The sequence below is a fragment of the Delphinapterus leucas genome, chromosome 9 (genome assembly GCF_059928025.1).
Source record: "Delphinapterus leucas isolate spDelLeu-1000000601 "Yukka" chromosome 9, BTC_Dleu_Yukka2, whole genome shotgun sequence".
In the NCBI taxonomy this organism is placed as follows: domain Eukaryota; kingdom Metazoa; phylum Chordata; class Mammalia; order Artiodactyla; family Monodontidae; genus Delphinapterus; species Delphinapterus leucas.
In genome coordinates this window covers 70,932,308-70,954,374 of record NC_143137.1, presented here as the reverse complement: position 1 = coordinate 70,954,374, position 22,067 = coordinate 70,932,308, and the positions used below count along the sequence as shown (strand labels likewise).

At 36.1% G+C, this 22,067-nt stretch overlaps 1 protein-coding gene and 1 pseudogene across 12 annotated transcripts in view; both read right to left on the bottom strand.

The window, feature by feature from the left end:
* Window positions 1–22,067, bottom strand: part of HDAC9 (histone deacetylase 9) — a 196,710-nt gene that overhangs the window by 110,629 nt on the left and 64,014 nt on the right. The gene's annotated exons all lie outside the window — the stretch shown is intronic.
* LOC111183142 (casein kinase I-like) overlaps window positions 1–22,067 on the bottom strand; it is a 32,767-nt pseudogene that overhangs the window by 9,640 nt on the left and 1,060 nt on the right.

The following is a 22,067-nucleotide window of genomic DNA, read 5'->3' as shown; positions in this document are numbered from 1 at the left end:
GGCTAATACCCAAGATCTTGCCAAAGGAGAGAAGCAGGACACGGCAGAAAGAAAACTGAGTCCTTGGTTCTAATCTTCATCACTCTACTTCTACGGGCCTTGGGTTCTTCATGTATAAGACAAATAAAAACTAAGAGGCTGAAGTAATGATCTCAAGGCTTGTTTTAGGGCCAAGGCTATTCTTTCCCAACCTTCAAATATATAGAATATATATTAGTCTCTATTAGAAAGTCTGTCTCATGAGATAGGCAATTCCTGTTGCCTTCATTGACTTCTTTGGGTAAATCAACAACCAGCAAGGCAGGGTCTGACCATAGAGAAAGCAAGGGGTCCTAGGAGGAAAGAGAGGGATGCCTACCAAATAGAAGAAAATGACAAAGAATGGAAAGCAGGAACTCCTTTAGAAAAGCTTTATCTAATTAAAAAGTATCCTAGGGCATGCCTTGCCTGAGAAATAAAACTCAGTTATGGTCAAAATTATTCTATTCCCTGATTGTGGTGTATGGAAACTTCTCAAACCTTCCATTATAAATAGCAAAACACACTTTCCATTTTCTATTTCAAAGAACATATTTATTTTCCTACAAGAGTTGTTTCTCAGTGAGATATAGTGAACACAGTATTTACATTTTGTTTTATTAATTACTAATGAAAGTAAGAATAAACATTTTCCTCAAAAGTGCTACTACAGAGCAATACAGTACTCAATTTGACAAAAATCAGAAATATTATTCTGATCCCATGAAATGTAATGGATAGTCAAATGTGCCCACATTGCTTAATAAGGTAACAGAAAATTGCCAGTAATTAGGAAGAAGAAAACCAACTAAAGTTGAAAAGTAAAACTGAAAAAAAAAATTACCCACAATTTAAATATCTTAGAATTCCTTTTTTAGGTTAATGTATAAAAATAACATTACCTGCAAAGGTTTATACAAGTAAAATTACCATCACACATCAATTTACTTATTTTAATTATTTCAGCGCATTTAGATATGAACTAAGCTTTGGGTTTCTTTTTTTTTTTTTCCTAAAACAATCGTCCTTTTTTTTTCCTCTACAGAAGTACCCTAACTGTCCAAAGCATTTGGTCCTGTTCAATAGTTAAAGAACTCTTTTTTTCCTCCTCTCTCTAATTTGGCTTCAAGTCAATGCTGTTTTTCTCCTTCCAACTGTTTTGGACATATGCTGGCCCAACTAACAATGGTAAACACAGCAAGCTGTCTCTGATATGGTGCTGATTAAGTCATCTTGTGAGCAAGCAGAGTTTGGATGTTAAGATGCTAAGAAAAAAACTACTTTCAGAAATTCTCCTCCCTTTGAAAAATATTTGGATTTTCAATTTTAAATTATATGATAAACAAACCATAGGATACTTTGAAAATACATTCACTCAATGCTGGCCTAGGCATTTGAGAAAAATAGAAAACGAAAACATGGTTCTTATATTCACGGATTTTACAGTTTAAAAGTATAAGGGAAAGCACAGGGAAGAGTGGAGCCCAAACATGGGCTTAAAAATAACTTTCTAAAGAATGGCACTTGCATGTCTTGCAAGAAAAAAGGTATAAAATTAAAATCATGAATACTCTGAATTGCATTTTTATATTCTATTAGTAAAATATTAGTACAAAACTAGTACCTTAAACCAAAAGATTTAGGAATAGAGATCCAATGAATACCATAAGCATGTGGTACAAAATAACTGGAAGGAATACAAATATTGTAGAGTACATAATTGTTATTCAGAATGAAAAATTATTTTTAAATATTGGCATCTCAGATTCTGTTTTTGTACATGTGAATCGAGCACTTATTTTTTACTTAGCTTAGATAGCTAAGTGCCAGCTTCCCCTCATTATGCAAACAGATAAAACCAAATTGTTAAATAAAGCCAGAAATACAATTCTTCTCTTAAAATACATATATATTTGGAACCCTAAGAGGAGTAAGCAACTCAAAAACGGGACCACCTCAAACTTAAGAAAACTGTAATATTTTATTTAACACCAAAGCTCTCACCAGGTTAATACTATCCATTACTTGACAGATGTGAAAGCAAGACAGATTAATTAATTTATAATCATGGACAATTTTTTTTTCAGTTTTACTCTTAAAACTTAACTCAGTTTTCTTACCTCTAAACAATGCAGGCCCCCAAAATAGAAAGGTGAGGAGTAATAACTAGTTGTTGTTATCAAAAGATTTACAATCTAAGCAGGGTGGGTATCTGAGGGAAGAAATGGTGAGAAAACATACAAAAGGTATAGAATATGATAAAATCTACACTTAACGATCTGAATAGATAATTAGGGATGTTGATGGGTGCAAATTTTTGAGAGTTTTCTCTATGAAATGTATTGTGCTAAGCACCTTAAATACATTATGAAATCGCAGAAATAGTAACAATTCTTTCTATAGGGGTCATAAGAAATGCTCCTGAGTACAAGATATTAAGAGGATGGTGGATGGAGAAATAACTAAAAAGCTAACAGCAACAACAAAAGCAGACAAGATGATAACCATTGAATAACTAAGGTACCGAACACAGAATAGAAAGGGATGAATTTAAGAGATGTCTCCAAGGTATAGCCAGCAAGACTGGAAGACCAACTGAATGAAACAACTAGGAATTCTTTTAAAAAAAAAATCACTGATATATTTAGATTATGGTAGCATTGTTACAGCAACACTGAACTTTTTTGTTAATTTTAAAATTATAGGGCAAAAGAACATATAATTTTATTTTCTTTAAAGAGGCAAAATCTTTCAATGGCAAAAGTGGGGAGCACATAAATGGCAATAAACTATTTTGTAGTCATCAATATGTTTTCTAACTGTACAAAACCATATTATAATATATTTAGAAATTCTGGGAAACTTTTGATCAGTAAATACAATCAAACTAAGTAAAAGGTCATAAAAAATGATCTACACATCAAGAAAGAATAAAATTCTTAGGCAGAAATTAAACAAAATAACTGCAACACTTGTACAATGAAATTATAAATCATTTTGGAAAGAAATTAAATGAGATCTAAATAAATTGAAATACATTCCATGTTCATAGATCAGGTGACTTAATATTACTAAGATAGCGATATCTCCCAAATTTATCTGCAGATTCAATGCAATCCCTCTAAAATTCCTACTTTTGCTTTGTTTATTTGCAGAAATTGACAAGCTGATCTTAAAATTCATATGAAAATGGAAGGGACTCACAAGAGCCAAAACATTCTTGAAAAGAAAAAACAATACGGAGGACACATTTCCTGGTTTTAGAACTTACTACAGAACTATAATAATCAAGACACTGGCATAGAACATGTGTATATACCAATGAAATAGAACTAAGTGTCTAAAAACAAAGCTTTACATTTACGGTCAATTGTTTTTTGACAAGAGTGTTAAGACAGTTCATGGAGAAAGAACAGTATTTTCAACAAATTGAGCTAGGACAACTAGATATCGAGATGCAAAAATAATGAAGTCGGGACACAGACATAGAGAACGGACCTGAGGACACAGCAGGGTAAGGGGAAGCTGGGACAATGTGAGAGAGTGGCATTGACAATATATACACTGCCAAATGTAAAATGGATGGCTAGTGGGAAGCTGCTGCACAGCACAGGGAGATCAGCTCGGTGCTTTGTGACCACCTAGAGGGGTGGGATAGGGAGGGTGGGAGGGAGACTGAAGAGGGAGGACATAGGGGGATATAGGTATACATATAGCTGATGCACTTTGTTATATAGCAGCAACTAACACAATGTTGTAAAGCGATTATACTCCAATAAAATAAAAAAAAAATGAAGTTGGAACCCTACCTTCCACCACACACAAAAAATTAACTCAGAATTGATCACAGACGTAAGTGTACAGCTAAAACTATAAAATTCTTAGGAGACAACACAGGAGTAAATCTTTGTGGCCTTGGATCCTGGCAATGGTTTCTTAAATAACAAAATCAAAAGCACAAGGAAAAAAAAAAAGATAGATTTACATTAAAGTTAAAACTTTTGTGCTGAAAATGATAACATCTATACAAAGAATGGGGGAAAGTATTCACAAATTATAAATCTGATAAGGATCTAGTATCCAGAATAAATAAATTTGTAAGAGTTAAACTGAACAACAAAAATACAAACAACCCAATTAAAAAAATGGGCAAAGAACTTGAAAAGACATTTCTTAAAAGAAGATATACAGGGGCTTCCCTGGTGGCGCAGTGGTTGGGGGTCCGCCTGCCAATGCGGGGGACACGGGTTCGTGCCCCGGTCCGGGAAGATCCCACATGCCGCAGAGCGGCTGGGCCCGTGAGCCATGTCTGCTGAGCCTGCGCGTCCGGAGCCTGTGCTCCACAACGGGAGAGGCCACAACAGTGAGAGGCCTGCGTACCGCAAAAAAAAAGAAAAAAAAAGAAAAAAAAAAGAAGATATACAAATGACCAATAAGCACTTGAAAAGATTCTCAGCATCATTAGTCTTCAGGGCAATGCAAATCAAAACCACAATGAGACACCACTTCACAACCACTAGAATGGCTATAATAAAAAAGACAGATTATACCTAGTATTGACAAGCACTTATGACCCAGCTATTCCACTCCTAGGTATATACAACAAGAGAAATGAAAAACACATCCAACAGAAAAACTTGTACAGAAATGTTCACAGCAATATTATTCATAATAACCAAAAGACAGAACAACCCAAATGTCGATCAGTGGATGAACTGATAAATAAAATGTGGCATATCCATACAAGGGAGTATTATTCAGTAATACTAAATAGTAAAAATAAGTGAAGTACTGATACATGCCAACATGGATGAACCTTAACAACACTATACTGAACAAAGTAAGCTAGCCACATAAGACTAGATATTGCGTGATTCCATTTATACCACATGTCCAAAATAGGCAAATTTACAGGGACAAAAAATAGATCAATGATTGTTTATGGCTGGGAGAGGGAAAGTGGGAAGGAGAAATGATTGCTAGTGGGTATGAGTATTTTTAGGGTAGACAAAAGTATTCATAGATTGTGGTAAGGGTTACATAACCCTGTGAATATACTTAAAAACACTGAATTATACATGTTAAATGAGTGAATTTTTATGATGTATCTCAATTATGCTGTTAAAATAATTGAATAAAACATTTTAAATATACTGAGATCTAGAAATAATAAAAAGTTAATACATAGAACAAAATATTTCTTCATTTCGGAAATATAAAAGACAATCACTTGGGAACTGTTATATTTCCAGAAATATAACATACAGAATTTTAAATTATGCAAAGTGAAAGTTGCCAATGCCTTATTAATATTTTCCCTTAAGCTATTAAGATTATATTTTTAATTCAATACATACTATCGCCAGCTTATTTGGAGCAGAATGTATGAAAACACGGACTTAAAATGCCACCACAGTATTGACTCCATCCTTTTAATCAAGGCATCAGACTTTTCACGTGATCGAGAAAAATGATTCATTTTCTTGTTCCTTTTCCCCCCTGACACTTTAGGTTTTCTGGGGCTAACTGATACAGTATGAAGGAACACATGTGGTCTGCTTCAAGCCTCCAATTTCTTAACTGAAAAGCCACTTTCTTTCTAATGCCTGAACAAGAGGATAAATCAAGGTTAAGGTCCAAGCAAAACTCCTAAATGTATACTCAGACATTCAGGACCTTCCCCCCTGCCCCCTACCTTCTCCTTAACAATCCTTTTCTTCCCACCCCCTTGATGTTTCCTCTGTGACACTAGGTGAGCTAAGTCCCATGGTCCCCGCACACTCATGTCATCAATGTAAATATTTCAGCTTTGTCCATTTCCCCACTAGCAAAACAGAAAAGGCCCTCAGCGAGGTTGCTTTATTTGTGCATCCACTCATTCCACAAATACATTCTGTTTATTAAGTGGCAATCACTGAACCGAGTGACAAAACATTGAACAAAGCACTAAGGTGGGGAGAAAAATAAACAGTATTCAATTACACTACAGTGAGGAAGCATGATATCAGAGATACGCACAGGGCACCGTGGGCATGCTTTACACAACAAAGTTTTGGAGCTGGGTATATGCAGGAAACTTCAAGTAATTATTGTCACAGAGGCACACAAAGGATGTGGATGGCAGAGTGTTGAGTGTTGAGAGGAGGAAGTGGAAGCTAATATTACATGACAAAGAGTTTGAGACAAAAAAATTAATATTTATTGAGTGAATCCTCTGTTACAGAAACTGTACTACTGCCTTTCAATCTATTTTGCTTAGTTAATTCTCCACAACTCGGTAAGGTCTTTAGTATTACGATTTCCATTTTACAGACGGAATACCAAGATTTAGCCCAGTTATGTTCCATACTCAACATTTCTCAGCTGAGAGGTAACATACATGGAAAGCTAAGTCAAATCAGTCTGAGCACAAATAGGACATTATTTTCTATAAATTATCCACATGACCTTTAAGATTTCTGCAAATGTTAGGCAAAATAATTTTTAAGTAACTAATAAATAAAATATTTGCCTCTTGGTAAGGCAGAGTGATTGGGATATTCAAGCACAAGGAAAATGCACTTGTCATTATATATTCTTCTACGTTTTTTAGATGTCATATCATGTTATGTATTATCTATTCAAGCGAATGAATAATCAATCGAAATAAACACAGGACAATACCTGTATTTATGGATCACCTCTGCTAAGCTCTGGTGTCTAAGCTTATATTTAAGTAGGGCAGCTAGCATTACTGGCTCCGACAAGCACGTACGAAACAAACAGACTTTAGACTGAGATATTTGATTGAAAAAGTATCTCACAGACTACATTAAAGTTTTTCAAAAGTTATATTCCCAAAGCTGTTACTAAATAGTTGTCTCTACTTTGGCTGAGACCCCAGGAAAATGAGTATCAACTACTCCCACATTCTAGATCACCCATGCAGGAAGGCAAAGGTATAAACAAAACCAGTGTGGGAACCCATGGCTCCTCAACACTCAAAGGTATTAAAAGAGCTGCAGTAAAACTGGCCAAGACATTGGAGAAAAGAGATGGAGAGTTTTTTGAGGAAGAGTGTCCATGTATGTATTCCCCAGCCCATCCCCTCCTCCTTAGTGATGTAGGGCTTGCCTGTCCCTCCCCTTAAGATTAATGAGAAGGGCTTGAAAGAACACACTTGGAGAACTTGATATGTTTCCTGAAGTTCTGGAGACAGGGTGGACTGGTTTCTGACTCAAGTCTGAGAAATCTAAAGAATAAGAAGGTAATTGAGTCCACCTGGAGAAAGAAGGCACACCTTATGAGCAGGTCTAAGGTGTATATTGTGTAGAGCAGATTTAGGCCAGGAGAGAAAGAGGATGACAAGACTGGCCCGGGATTGTCTTACAATCTGCCTGTGAGGGACACCTAACTGGTAGAGGACACTTCAGCAAGAATACTCCAGAAGCGTACAGGCTGGTACCCAAAGAATGAGGGAGCATGTAATTGGCCAATTGTGGGGTGTTTCACTTAGTTCAGGAAACTGGGTGAGTGAACCCTAATAAGCACCTGTAAGGGGAACAGGCAACTTTAATCATCTGTCCTAAGCAGGGATGTCAGTTCACAGGAGAATCCAACACAGAAGACCGTTCCTGCGTCCTTACCTCTCCTCCCTGCTCCCCATAGCAAGCTGACAGAAGAGGGATAAAAGCAAAAAGCTGAAGACAGGGAAGGTGACCATGCCTTTCGTTTCTATTTCAGGCTTATCGATGCAGCTAATCTGAGTTGAGAAACTTTTACTTTGAATAAAGTTTGATTGTTACCATACATTGATAATTACTGAACTGAAACAATCTAAGGCTAAAGTGTGTTGAGTACCTTTAATTATCTGATAATGAACAGAAAAGTCATGGTTCATTCCCAGTGTTGGGTCAGACATCTATCTCCTCCAGTTCTAGTTTGAATGGGCAGAGCGGAAAGAAATTTAGGTTGGTTTTCTGTTGGTACCCTACAAATCCCAAGTGTTTAATGTAAAAGTTACAATAGTTGTAAGGAAAAAAAATTAGCCCATATGATCTTGGCATTATTAGAACCAAGTATTACTGTGTTAGGTAAGGCACAAACCTCAGTTTCCACATCTGTAGAGTATGGTGTATAAATTCAGGGGATTAGTCCTGAAATAGTCTTGAAATGAGCCCTGATAGATAGCTGTCAGGTGACCTTGGCAAAACAAAGTTTCAGGACATCATTCTTGTCACCTTTTACCCCGCTATCTCTCCAGTTCCTTTACTTACCATAGGCTGTGAAAGAAACACCAATAACGGGAAATACACTATACTTAGAAATAAATTGTTATGTTTGTTTATTTTTAGTAGTAGGAAAATGAGTGTGTTTTCTGAGGATTCTGAAAATGAAATACGTAAAACATGAGAAGAATAACCATTAATGACTGGGTCAGAAAAGATGACTGATTACATGAAATTCTACATGGCAAAGATTATATCCAGTAATTTTGGTTTATTATGAAAAGAAATGCTTTCAGTATCTGGGGGCCAAAGTTGAACAAACATGAGAATATTCTTTAAACAGCTTTTTTAAATGTCTAAAGTATTTGTGCTTGTTTATTCCAGGTCTCATATATTGTTAAAAACTTTTTCATGCTAGATCCTTTCAAGTTCAGCAGATGGTAGGCACACTTGTAAAAATAAATGCAAATAAATGCCGAAATTTAATTATTTATTAAGCTCATAACATGCCAAAAGCCAAATATAACCTTATAATTTGTATATAAATAAATAAATAAAATTTTGCCTTTTTGTTTTAAATTATAAAATTAATAGTATATTCATGGCAAAATATGTCAACAGTACAAGAAATATAGTAGAAGGTCCAAATCTCTCTTTCTCAATCCTTACCTCCCACTACCACTCCTAGAAGAAATCCCTATTAACAGTTTCTTGTCTATGCTTCATGAGGTCTATCTTTCATGAAATGTTAAGTTTCTGCCTCTACGTATTAGGGACAAAACAGATAACCATTGCTGAAATAAAGACCAAGCATAATAATTAGATTTTTATTTTCGCTTGTAAGAGAGAAAATTTAGAAAGAGATGACTTTAAAATTTACCAGGAGTATTTAGGTTAGATATTAAAAAGACTCATCATCCTGCCATTGCTTTAAAGTTGTCAAAGCCCCAGGATAAAACACTGAAAGTGTTTGCAGAATCTCCTTTGACCTACATCTGCTTTTAAAATTTTAAGTCAATATCACATGGAGAATAGATCTAGAATGTTGAACTAACAAGCACTCCAAAATAGCTTCTTCTAGGTTTAAAAATAACCATAATCATACTATTCCTAAAGTAGCTGGGAAATGAGCACAGAATATTCTCTCAACTTAAAACTCAAATGTTAATGAGATCCATTAAAACTTCCTCCTGAATCTACTGGATTCCATAATTTTCTACTATTCCTAATAGATTTTTCTCATTAAAAGATATTCAGAAGCCCTCTGAATAAATAGTAATATTAATAGGTTTCTGAATTTACCATATGGGAAGTAAATAAAGGTGGTTAAACCAACAAGAAATCAAATGGTACTTATTAGATGTATTTAATTACTCCAAAGAATGATCTATCACTTTACCCTTAAAACCATTCTAAATGAGGTAGAATCCATTTAGTTTTCTGCTGAATTATGTAGCATTACCAACAATTTAACAGACACATGAAAATCTGTAGAGCAACACTGAGAAACAGAAGTTTTCTTGAGTTAAATATTAAGATAAGTGACAGTAAATTTTAAAATATTCAATTTACTTCCAGAGGAACGTTTTTCCATATGTGGCATTTGGCTGCTGACTTCAACACTGGAATGAGACAGAAACCAGGGAACCTAATTAAAGAGCTAGGAGAACATCTGGAAATTCAGTAAATATTACTCAGATATAGTAAAGGTGTTTTGGACTTTTGATCACATACAGTATTGCTGTCCTAAGAAAATGTAACCTTTCAATTCTGGGGCAAAAGGTAAGACAATTCAATTTTATGTCTCCTCTTAACATTTCTTATTTCTGAATACCCAGCACTAAAATCCATGTTCTATGAGCAATCTGAATGAATGAGTGAATGAATGATTTAATGAAAAGTAGTATTAAGGAACCTGCCTTTATGCTGAATTTATACAAATCTTTGTAACCATTTTTGCCTATACAAAGTTCGTAGATTCTTACCCTATCCTTACAAAAGACATAATATAATTCCCTCCTATATATAGTTTTAGTATGAAATGTTATTTTTATTTAAATAGTCATGATTTGCAGCTGTAACTTTTTTGAACTTCTTAAGACAATATCCTAAAACTTCTGAAACACATACTAGAGCTCTTCTAATAGAATTTTTGATGATATATATTTTTTCTCCAAATAAAAATATTATATATTATAAAAAATTAAAAATACAAGAAAAGAAAACCCCATTTTACCATCTAGAAACAATAACTGTGAGATCTATTTTTGAAGTATGTACATAATGAGACCAAACCGCATAAAAACTTTTTCACCTTGCTCTTTTCACTGTATATTATGATAGAAAGATTTTTATCATGCTGCTAAAGCTTCTCATAAATGCTGTCTTTAAATATAATGAAATAATCGAGAACGTAGAGCTATAATAATTAATTTAACCATTGTGAAGCTATTGCACTATTATTTGTTTTCAGTTCCTTGTTTTTAAAAAATATCCTTTTATTATTATACCTGTGTAATGGGTATTGTAGAAAATTACGAAACACACACAAAAACCCAGAAAACATAAACATCAATTTCTAACACCTAGAGGTTACTATGGTTAAGATCTTAATATATTCTATTGAATCTTTTATGTATATATGTATCTGTATGCATTTGTGTATGTATACGTATATTATAATGAGATAATGTATGCATATTATTTTGTAGCTATATTATTTTTATGGGTTAACAATCTCCATCTTACTTTTTCAGAATAATTTCATCTCATCTAAAAGCCAGATCATATTCACACATAATTCCCCCAAATTGTCCACTAGAATTGTTTTTTGAAAATTAAGCAAAGTCCCATTTTTATTACCCAGACTTCTTAAAGACTTCCCATTTTTTTCTATTAGTAACAGTGCTGAAATGGAGACTTTTGTGCATAAGGCTTTTTCTATAATTAGAATTGTTTCCTTAGGAGAGGTTCCCAGAAATGGAATTAATAAATCAAATGCCATGAACTTGTAAATCTCTTGATACCTACTGTCAAATGACTTTCCGAAAGCACTGTACCAAATTACATTTCCAACAGCAAGGCATGAAAATTTTCTTAAAATGAGCATAGTTAAACATTAAGGAGACTCTGAAACACAATTTAAATTTGATGTCAAGAAACAATGAAACTACCCAACTTCATGTGCTTCCATCATTTACCTGTCAAGTTCAAGTCAGCTCATTAAACATGTACTCACCACAGAATTTAAATCAGTAGGAAGGATGTATAGCATAGTTCCTGCCCACAATAAGCATACAAGCTACTGAGCCACCAGAACTGACTGATCCATAAGAGATGATGTCAACATACTGACAAAGACAATGGTAGAGATACGCATAAGGATTTGTAAGAATAAAGGTAGGAATCACCCAACCCCATATCTGAGAAAAGAGAAAGTTACCAAAGGCTTCTAGGAAGCTATAACAATGCAGTTTATCTTGATGATTAATTAGGAATTTGCCAGGAGAATAAAAACTAAGGACCAAAAAAAGAGGACAGTCACAGCAGAAGGATCATCATGGGCTTCGAGAGTAATCTGTAATATAACTTGGTATGAATAGGTGCAGCCTTTTTCCCTGTTTTTTCTAAACTTTTATGGTATGTATCATTCCTTTAACATAGTTTCAACAACAGAGTTCTATAATCACGTTCTATCCATATAGGGTATACTTTAGCGCCTCCAACTGCTCTCAGGAGGAAGAGGTGTAGTTAACAGCCTCTTTAGGGGGCATTTGATAAATATACGAATACATTTTTCACTGTCACCATAAATAATGGTACCACTGACATTCACTTGTCAGAGTCCAGGGAGGCTTAACTTGTGAGGAACACTCCCACAAAAGAAAGAATTGTTCCACCTAAAATGCCAGTAATGCTCCACCCTCCCTTCTTAAGACATGCTGCGCCAGACAGGAAGTTCCTTGAGCACAAAAATGGTATTTTACATGTTACCTTCATCACACCTAGAACACATAGATGCTAGATACGTAATAAATGTAAATACCTTTTGACAGATTAACATGAAAAGTAGTAAGATTTCAAAAACAATTAAAAGGTTCAAAGCACTTCACTGTCTCATTATTTACTACTTATCACGCATCACCATGAGGGGCACTGCCAGAAAATGATGAGGCTGTAAGCTGCCAGCCTGTGCAATAAAATCAATGACAGCCACCTAACTGTTTACATCGGCAGAGAAAGCAAATCGGTATAATTCCCTCTATCACGTGCCACAGGGGGAAAATTCCTAGAGACATTCAAGATCTGCGAAAACTTATTTTTAACTAATTGTGGCTCTAATCCTCTACCAATGGTCACCTGGAATTGAAGCATAATCTTCTGAAGCTTAAGACTTAACACATTATGGAAAGTGCAGAATAAAACGATTCGTTCACACAAGTACAGTTTGTTCTTAATTGTTTCATTGGACTTTTTGAAGTCTGCAGCATGTATGACCTTTAAAAATTTCTTCTTAAAACAAAATTGCCTTGATTTATTTTTTACTGAATCTTTACATACCGTTAAAACACAATCATTTAGCCTTTAAGACAACCGTACTGTTCTTGGGAAAAAAACACCCTAAAACATAGGGTTCTTAAGATTTTTATTTCACAATAAAACAGGCCACAGGCAAATAAACACAGTTCTGAGTTAAAAGTGGCAGGAGCATTAGGTTTCAGAATTATCGTAAAACAGGAAGGTTGTGAGGGTATAACATAGGATGAAAGCAGCCTCAACCCTGGAGCCTTCCTGCTGACTTGGGCCATGCCAAAATATACAAGGGTTTATACACAACACAAATACACACAAAGGGACACACACACACATACAATACTCAAAAAATAACTTAATTGGGAGAGCTATTATCTTTCCAAAAGTCCAGTTCAAAAGTAGAAAATAATAAAAGGTTCAAACAGTTAATTCAACCACGTCTGAAAATAAAATGCTGCCAGTACACTTGGATTAGAAATGGTTTTCACGCATGTGCATATTAGCAGTTTCTATGAAGGTAATGCCATCTGGGAGAATAATCTTTTCTCCTTGATGATAATTCTACAAGCACACATACACACACTTAAATGCCTGGAAATGGTTGTACCTCCAGCTTTAGTGTCGGATTTCTCTCTCAACAATTGCTTCAAGACTACACCTCAGACAAAAATTATATAGCCTGCATCGGTAAATATGGTTCAAAATATACACTGTGGTAAAGAAAATATACATTGTGGTAAAGAGTGCCATACCTACAGTTATGCCACATTCCAATAAAAGGAGTGGGAGAATACACCAAACGGAGGTAGCAGTTAAACTGCTCACCAGAAAAATAAAGAAAACCGGGTCATTATTTTCCCTTCCCTGAAAAAAAGCAGCAGCTTCTGCTTAGTTTGGAACAGTCACTGCAAAAAGGGAAGCTTGTGTTTATTCAGCTCTGTTCTTCTCAGCAGTCCAGTTCATTAGGTTTGTAGGTTTTAAAAAATTTTAACTTTGTTACAGTAATTTGTGGGGAGTGTAAAGCCTACTCATGAGGTGGCAACTCAGAAGCCTGCACTGCAGAATACAAGCCAAAGGCAACATAAATATACACAAAATGCATGCAAATTAGTTGTAAAATATTCTGCAGGCTCAAAAAAAAATTTTTTTAAGCCTGAGAATCTAGCTGTTTTCCTAGATAGCAAAATTGCGTTACTAATAATTTCTATTTTCACCTATCATCCTTCATGTACTTGGTATATAAATACTTGATATCCTTGAATAAAATATATGGAAAATTCAATAAGAAGAATGTAAACTTCCATATATTAGTCACTGCTTGAAATAAATTCCCGTATAATTTTAAATCACAGTTAGTACAAAGGATTATTTGATAATTCCAAGTCAAATGCTTAATCTTTTAACATGTACAGGCACAAGAGAAAATGAAACACACAAAAAACTTATTTATAAAAGATGCTAACAATAACAAAAATTACCATAATAAAAAGATAAGAAGCTTAATTTCTTTTCCTCAAATAATTACACAAAGAGTACATTTCAATTTAGCCTCCTAAAATAAGTGTAATGGGCTTCTTATCAAGACATCACACCATCATTTACTGTAAATATCGGGTCAAATAAACACAGAATCACTACAGAGAAACTACTAACACCAAACCCAGCTCTTAAAGCAATTTAAATTAATGTTGATTCTGTGTTTGAAACTTGAGCAATAAAAGAATAAGAATTTAGCATGATAAATTTTTACAACAACGATCTTGTTTCCCAGGATAAAAATAGAATTTTTTAAAAGTAGGGGTACAGCAAAACTGAATCACATCATGCCCATTTACACTGATGGTAACAGATATACCTTAGTATTTGGAAGCCTTTTGATACACATACTTCAATTGGCCTAGAGGACACTGTACCCTCAGGTTTCCTCCTGTTGGACTGGCTGCTTCTTCTTGGTCCCATTTACTGTTTCCTTTTCTCCACCCCCCCATCCCCGACCTCTTAATTCTGGAGTTTCCCAGGGTTTAGTCCTTGGTTCTTTTCTCAATCTATGGCAACCCCTTTGTAAACTCATCTAATCTCATCATAAATATCACTTTGTGTTGGCAACTCTAAATTACATATTACCGTCTGGACCTCACTCCTGAACTCTAAGCTCATGTACCCACCTGCTGACAAGCAATGTCTTCTTGTATCAATATGTTTAAAATATACCTCAGAGTTACCATATTTAAAAGTGAACTCCTGATATTCCCCTCAGACCACCCCGTTTCTATCGTTCTCCACATTTGTTGACAACTCTATCCTCCCAGGTGAAAGAAGGATAGAGTTCCTTCTCTCCATTCTCTCATGCTCTCTACATCACATTAATCAGGAAATTCTATTGCCTCTATCTTCAAAATACCCTTACTTTTTGTGAGGGGGTGGGTGTCAATAATATGACCACTTCCGTAACTCCACTGCTAACAGTAGGGTGTAAGCCAGTGTCTTTCTCAGTGAGATTACCATGGTCCTAAACTATTCAGATCACGTGATCCTCTGCTGAAAACCCTACACTGGCTGGCCATTTTGTTCAGAGTAAAAGCCATGACCCACACAAGCCTGGCGTGATCAGATCTCATTTTTCCTCTCTGACTCCGCCTCCAATTTATCTCATCTCCCTGACTCTGCTCCAGCCACAACAGCTTCCCTGCTGTTCTTTAAACATTCCAGACACCTCCCATCCTACTTCCCAGAAAACTCTTCCCTCAGTTCAATTTATGGCTAAGTCCTTTACCTCTCACACAATTTCTCATAACTTATCCTGTTTGGAAATTATAACCTTCCCTCCCTCCCGACCCTATACCTCCCACCTGCTTAGCTTTTTCTTTTCCTCCATAGCACCTACTAACTTATATTACAAAGTTTATTTATGTATTATGTGTATTTTATTTCTGACTCCCCTTCTTGGGATATAAGCTTCAGGAGAGCATTTTTTTGTTTGCTCTGTTCACTGCTACATGCCAGGCCACCTAGAATAATACCTGGCACATACCAGATGCTTAAAAAACATTTATAGAATAGAATGAATGGAACAGAATAGGCTGGGAAATCAGAGAATGGAATGGAATGGATCAGAATAGGGTGGTATGGCAACTGTCTATTCTGTTTTGCTATCTACTCCAGTTAATATCACTGACTCTGCTTTTGTTTCTAATCTGTGAAAAAACAAATGAAACAACAAAAAAAAATCCAGCTAAGTACACAAAGAACAATGAAATACCTCTGAAATGGTCTAGAGTTTTCAAAGGAGCCATATATCCAAATTATAATCACAATAAAATTAATTAACTAATGGTAAAAAATGTTGCCTTTCTAAAAGCAAAGGCACTAGTCAGAAGGCCAGAACCAGTGAGGGCATAGTCCTGAATGAGAAAAGGAAGAACTCTCAAAATCCTACACAGAAACAAACAATTTGGGCCAGAATAAGTGAAATAACTACACTCCCCATTTACTTCAAAGTAACCCTTTTCCAACAAACAATAGTGTGTGTGCAAAGAATGGCTTTAAAAAAAACCTTTTTATTTTGAAATAATTTTAGAGTCAAAGAGAATTGCAAAAATACTAGAGAGGATTCCTGTGCACCTTTCACCCGGTTTTCCCCAGTGATTATATCTTTCGTAGTTACCTCAAAAGCAGGAAGTTAACCCTGATATAATGTTATATAAATGGAATCATACAGTGTGTTGTTTTGACCTTTCAGGACTGCTTTTTATACTCAGCGTAATGCCCTTAAGATAAATCCAAGATGTTGCCTGTATCAATAGTTCGTTCTTTTTCATTGCAGTGTAGTATTCCATGGTATGGACATACCACACAGTTTATTTAATCACTCACCTGTTGAGGGACATTGTAAATGTCCTTCTTTTGAGCACTTACAAATAAAGCTGTCATGATCAATTGTGTACAGTTTTTACTGTGTAAACATGAGTTTTAATTTCTCTAGGATAAATTCCGAGACGGGCAATTGCTGCATCATACAGTAAGTGTATTTTCATAATTTTTAGGAAAATGTCAAACTGGTTTTCAGAGTGGCAGTATCATTTACATTCCCATCAGCAATATCTGAGTGATCCAATTTTCCTGTATCCTTGTCAGCATTTGGCATTGTCACTAGTTTTAATTTTAGCTGTTCTAATAAGTGTATATTGGTATTTCATTGTGGTTTTAATTTCATTTTGCTAATGGCTAATGATGTTTAGCATCTTTTCATGTGCCTATTTGCTCTTTGTATATCCTCCCCAGTGAAATGCTTCTTCATGTCTTTTGCCTGTTTTCTAATTGAACTCTGTTTTTTTTTACTGTTGAGTTTTGAGAATTACTTATACATTCTATCTAGAATCCTTTGTCATACGTGTAGTTGCAAAAGTGTTGTTTTTTAATATAGTCAGCGTTTTGCACACATTCTCATATTATACACATTTATTAATTTAATAAACACAAGGTCTCATTACACAACAGATAACAACTATCCTGAAATGACTAATAAAAATCCCTCTGTTTTGTTGCTTTTGCCTTTAGTCTGTCATCCACTTATTTTATCTCTTAAACCTTTCTCTGCTTCATCAGAAAAACATTTAAGTAAAAACAACTTTAAATAAAAAGTATACATAAATGTACATCCTACTTTCATTCATGCACATTTATTCTGTAGATGCATGTAGTACATATTATTATAAAATTATATCCACCTACCCCCAACACACACACACATACCCCACACACCATTCTGGCTTTTAGATCCAAGGAACAAAAAAGCTTCAGGGGCAGATCGTCTCCTTTTGTCACTCGGTAGAACATGGACCAATGGATTCTCTGTTAATATATTTATAAGGTTCAACAGTAGTTTCTATTTTACTGAAAATCAAAGTTACTTTCTCACTGTGACAAATACCTCACATTCTTTTTGACAATTTGAAAGCTTTTTATTTACATGAATCCTTTGTCACAAAATTAAAACCCGTCTATTTTAGCAACTTAAACCTGTGTTTATGAGTAAGGTTCCAATCTCTGTGTTTTTCCTACATTTATTTTGAATGTTAGGTCTTCTGATCCTTCAAGCACACTGCTCGTTATCAGCAACTGCAGAAACATCATCATCATCATCGTATTAGTCAGGGACCACTCAGGGGAACAGAACCCATGCGAGGTAATTCAATAGAGTAATATGGCAGAATTACTTGAAAAATGTTGGAAGAGACAAAAGAGAAAACAGAGGAAGGTGAGGTAACCCAGAGATTTAATAAGTGCTACTGCCTCAAAGGATCAAAGTGACAAAGAGAAGACATGTTACGCTACAGCCCAGAAGCTGGGTTTGGCATAAGGGAACCAGAAACCCAGGCGGCCACCAAGGTGCCACCCTTAGTTGGGACAAGGCCAGGGCTGTGAGATTAGATCTGGGACCATGGAGAAAAGGCAGCCATTTGGACAGATATGGAGCCATGGAGGGAAGAGCTTCTTGGAGACAGAGAAGGGGTCAAGGTGGGAGCTCTTCCATCTGTCCTTCGATCTCCACCCAGTACTTCCCACTGGCTGAACCTAAGAAGGAAACAGGTGGCAAAGGAGCCTGGGAAACGATGTTTGCCAGCATCAGCCGAAAGCAAAACAGCAGAGCAGGGGAAGGGCAGTGGAATTGTCACCAGGGCTAATACATGGTAAACTCTTCTGAGGAAGTTCAGTAAGCCAGATTTCAGTTAGGCTGCATTTTAGCAACTCTGTAAGAAGATCTGGTAGAAGTTAGACCTACTATATAAATTTAGCTTTACTGATGATTTTGGAATATTATTATCTATGGGGTCTATGATTCTTCCAGACTATAACAACTGAGCAAGACCAAGGAACAGAGAAATAGGCAGAAGTTTCACTGTGAACGCTCTCAGGTGGGGAAAACCGGAATGAGTCCCTGGTGACACAGCCATTCTCCAGCTCTGCTCCTGCTGGAGGAACTTCTGTGGATGTGTCTACATTTTCTAATGCACTACTGTTTCACTCGGCTGAGGGGAAACATACCATCAACCACCACCAGATACCAAGAAAATTAAAATCTTGTCTATTCTAAAATGGTAACATGTTCTATTGGCTTCATCGTAGATTAAGTCAAACAAAAGAAAGGAGAAGGAAGGTGCCAGGATGGGTCAGGTTGAAGGACAGAGAGAAGCTACAGTCTATTCAGTATCTCCTCTGGGGTCAGGCTCAGGGCTGGTACTTGCCATTGGCTAACTTGTTTAATCTTTACAACAACTTTGAAAGGTAAGAATTTCTGTTCCAAGTTTACAGATGGCAAAACTATGAACCAAAGAGGCTGAGCATCTTAAGATGTCCCTCAGTGAGTGTGGGATGCAGAGGACTGTTGATACTCCTTTCCAAAAGCCAACTTCTTTCTGCTACACCAAGGGTTTTTCTGGAATTTTATAGTCTTTAATCTTTTTCTTATACTAAAAAGATTCTCTTTTACTTCAAACAAAATAAAATTACTAAGTCTAAGGAGAACATCTCTTTCCAGCATCTATGTAATCACTCGGCAAGGGCATGTAGTGCTTGGCAAAAAGGGACAGGAAGAAAAGCAGCCAGAAATTTAGGAGATATTCAAATTGTTCCCTCTTACATATTCTTACAGAATAAGATCACAGTTGTGTCAATATGCATAATGAAAGTGAGAATAGAAATCTGTAGTGGTAAGAAAAAAAAATTCAATGTAATCTGAGGAAGTAAACTTACAAGTACTAAAATCAAGAAATTATAATCTAGAGATTCACAGGCCAAAGAGTAAGTAAGCCAAGTGTTTTTTTCCCTGTATGTTTTTGACCAAATATAAAAATAGGGATATTTAGTATATCTATATCTTAGCATACAGTGAACCAGTAGGTAGAATTTCACTAGTTACCATATCCTTACCTTGACATTACAGTGCACATGTGCCCCCTTTATTCATTTATTCCATGCCCGCCAATCTATATTTATTAATTTTCCTACAACCTCCACTGGATGTCCACTTGGCATCTCACACATCACACTTGAACCATGACTGTGCTACGTGAGGGGGATATAAAGTACTAATATAGGTATCTATTCCCAAAGAACTTTCAATCTAGCACAGCAGTTCCCAACTTTCTCCTTCATGGTGCTCTTAGCGTCTCAGTAATTTTTTTTAAACTATACTCCTAAGCCAAAAGAAATACCTATTGATTGAGTTTACTGAGTTGCCAGCTCCAAACAACTTAATAACTACTTATGTCCTAACAACCTAACACCTTTTGGGCTCTGCATAACTTCTCAAACCTTAGAATCAGATTAGATTCTGTACTACCTTCAGCTGGTAGTGCACGTGGCGTTTGGCAGGTGTCTTTGTGTGTTCATTCAAAATTGGAAATGTTGATTGACTCACTTATTCCTTCCATCAAACCCGTGAATTTCAAACCGGGGCAATTTTGCACTCCAAGGGACATTTGGCAATGTCTGGACACATTTTTGATTGTCACAACTGAGAGCGGTGTATCCTACTGTCTTCTATTGGGTGCATCGCTGCTAAACATTCTGCAATGTACAGAGAAACCCCTAGAACAAGAAATCTCCAGGGCCAAATGTCTGCAGGGCCAAAGTTGAGAACCTCTGCACTAAACCTACAGTTCCCAAACTTACAGTTTCCCGTGTGGACCCACAGGGTGCTATGGTAGATTTCAAATTTTGAATAGCAGAATAGGGGAATGCATGAATGAATGAACAGGTCTGCATGCTGTGCCACACGAGTACAGAGGGAAAAAACACGTTAAGTCTGAATGGGGTGGTGCATTAGGGAAAGCTTCGTACAGCAGCTGTTGCTTTACGTCGGTCTTGAGGAGAAGACAAAAGGAGAAAGGGAAGAAGAGCTCTCCAAGTTAGGAAAATGGGTTGGCGGGTCAAAGCTCAGCAGGGTGAATGAAGCAAGGTTTGTTCGGGAAACTGTAAGCAGGCCAGCAGAGCTGGGGTACTGGGCAGCAGCCCTCAGTCCTTTCGTGTCTCCACTCATACAAATTCACTGTTCATACGTCCAAGAGAATCTTCCCTGTGGTTCTCAAATACAGATGATGCCCCTCTATTTATGGTGTATCAGGATTTCATAATGCGTGGGTGTTGGGAAACTGGGAAGGAAACCTAAGGAGAATAAACGGCTAGATAAGTAGGCAGAGGGGTTGCCAACAACTAACTTTAAAAGGTAAGTGTTTAATGTGTGCATGCTACTGCATACCTAAAGATTTTTTAATGTCTATCTTGAAAGTGAGGGAGGCATTCTGAACCAGGAATTGCCCTACAGCATTTGTCCAGTTTTATAAATATTATTTGAAAATGTGATACCTACTTAATATATGACAAACACAAGATGAGTTATTTCGTCATTCCCCTATTATTGAGTTTTTAAAGTTGCTTCTAATTTTTGCCATCATAAATAACAGAGTAATCAACATACTTCTTTATAAATTTTTGAGCACATTACTCCCTCAGGGTAAATTTCTAGAACTAGATTTACTGTTAAAGGCTATAAATATTTTAAAGCTCTAATATGTGTTGCCAAGTGATCCTCCAGAAAGAACATAGCCACACATTCTCCCAACAGTGTATGGGTGTCTTTCTGCTATACAATTACTGATACAGAGTATTTTTTAAAGCTTTCCAACTTTAATAGATTTAAATAGTACATCAGGATGCCTCTTAAAAATTTTCTGGATTATTAATGATGTTGAACATTATTTCATCTATTTATTGTCACTTCAGTATCTCCCTTTTTAAATTGTCTGCACACATCCTTTGGAAAGAAGAATCAAGGGTTTCCTGTATGGTACAAATATTGCTAACATTTAACAGTGTTCATTTATTATTGCAAACGTTTATTAACTTAAGCATACTGTGTGTCAGGAAGTGTTCTAAATGTTTTACATGTATTGATATTAATTCATTTAATCATCACAACAGTCATATGAAGGGGGTTTTATGACTACATTTGCAGATGAAGAAAGTCAGGTGTAGAGAAGTTAGTACCTTGATCAAGTTAACACAGTTGTATTAAAGGAGAGAGCTAAGACTTGCCTCACATATGCTATTTTTTTTTTTTTTTTTTTTTTGCGGTACACGGGCCTCTCACTGTTGTGGCCTCTCCCGTTGCGGAGCACAGGCTCCGGACGTGCAGGCTCAGTGGCCATGGCTCACGGGCCCAGCCGCTCCGCGGCACGTGGGATCTTCCCAGACCGGGGCACGAACCCGTGTCCCCTGCATCGGCAGGCGGACTCTCAACCGCTGTGC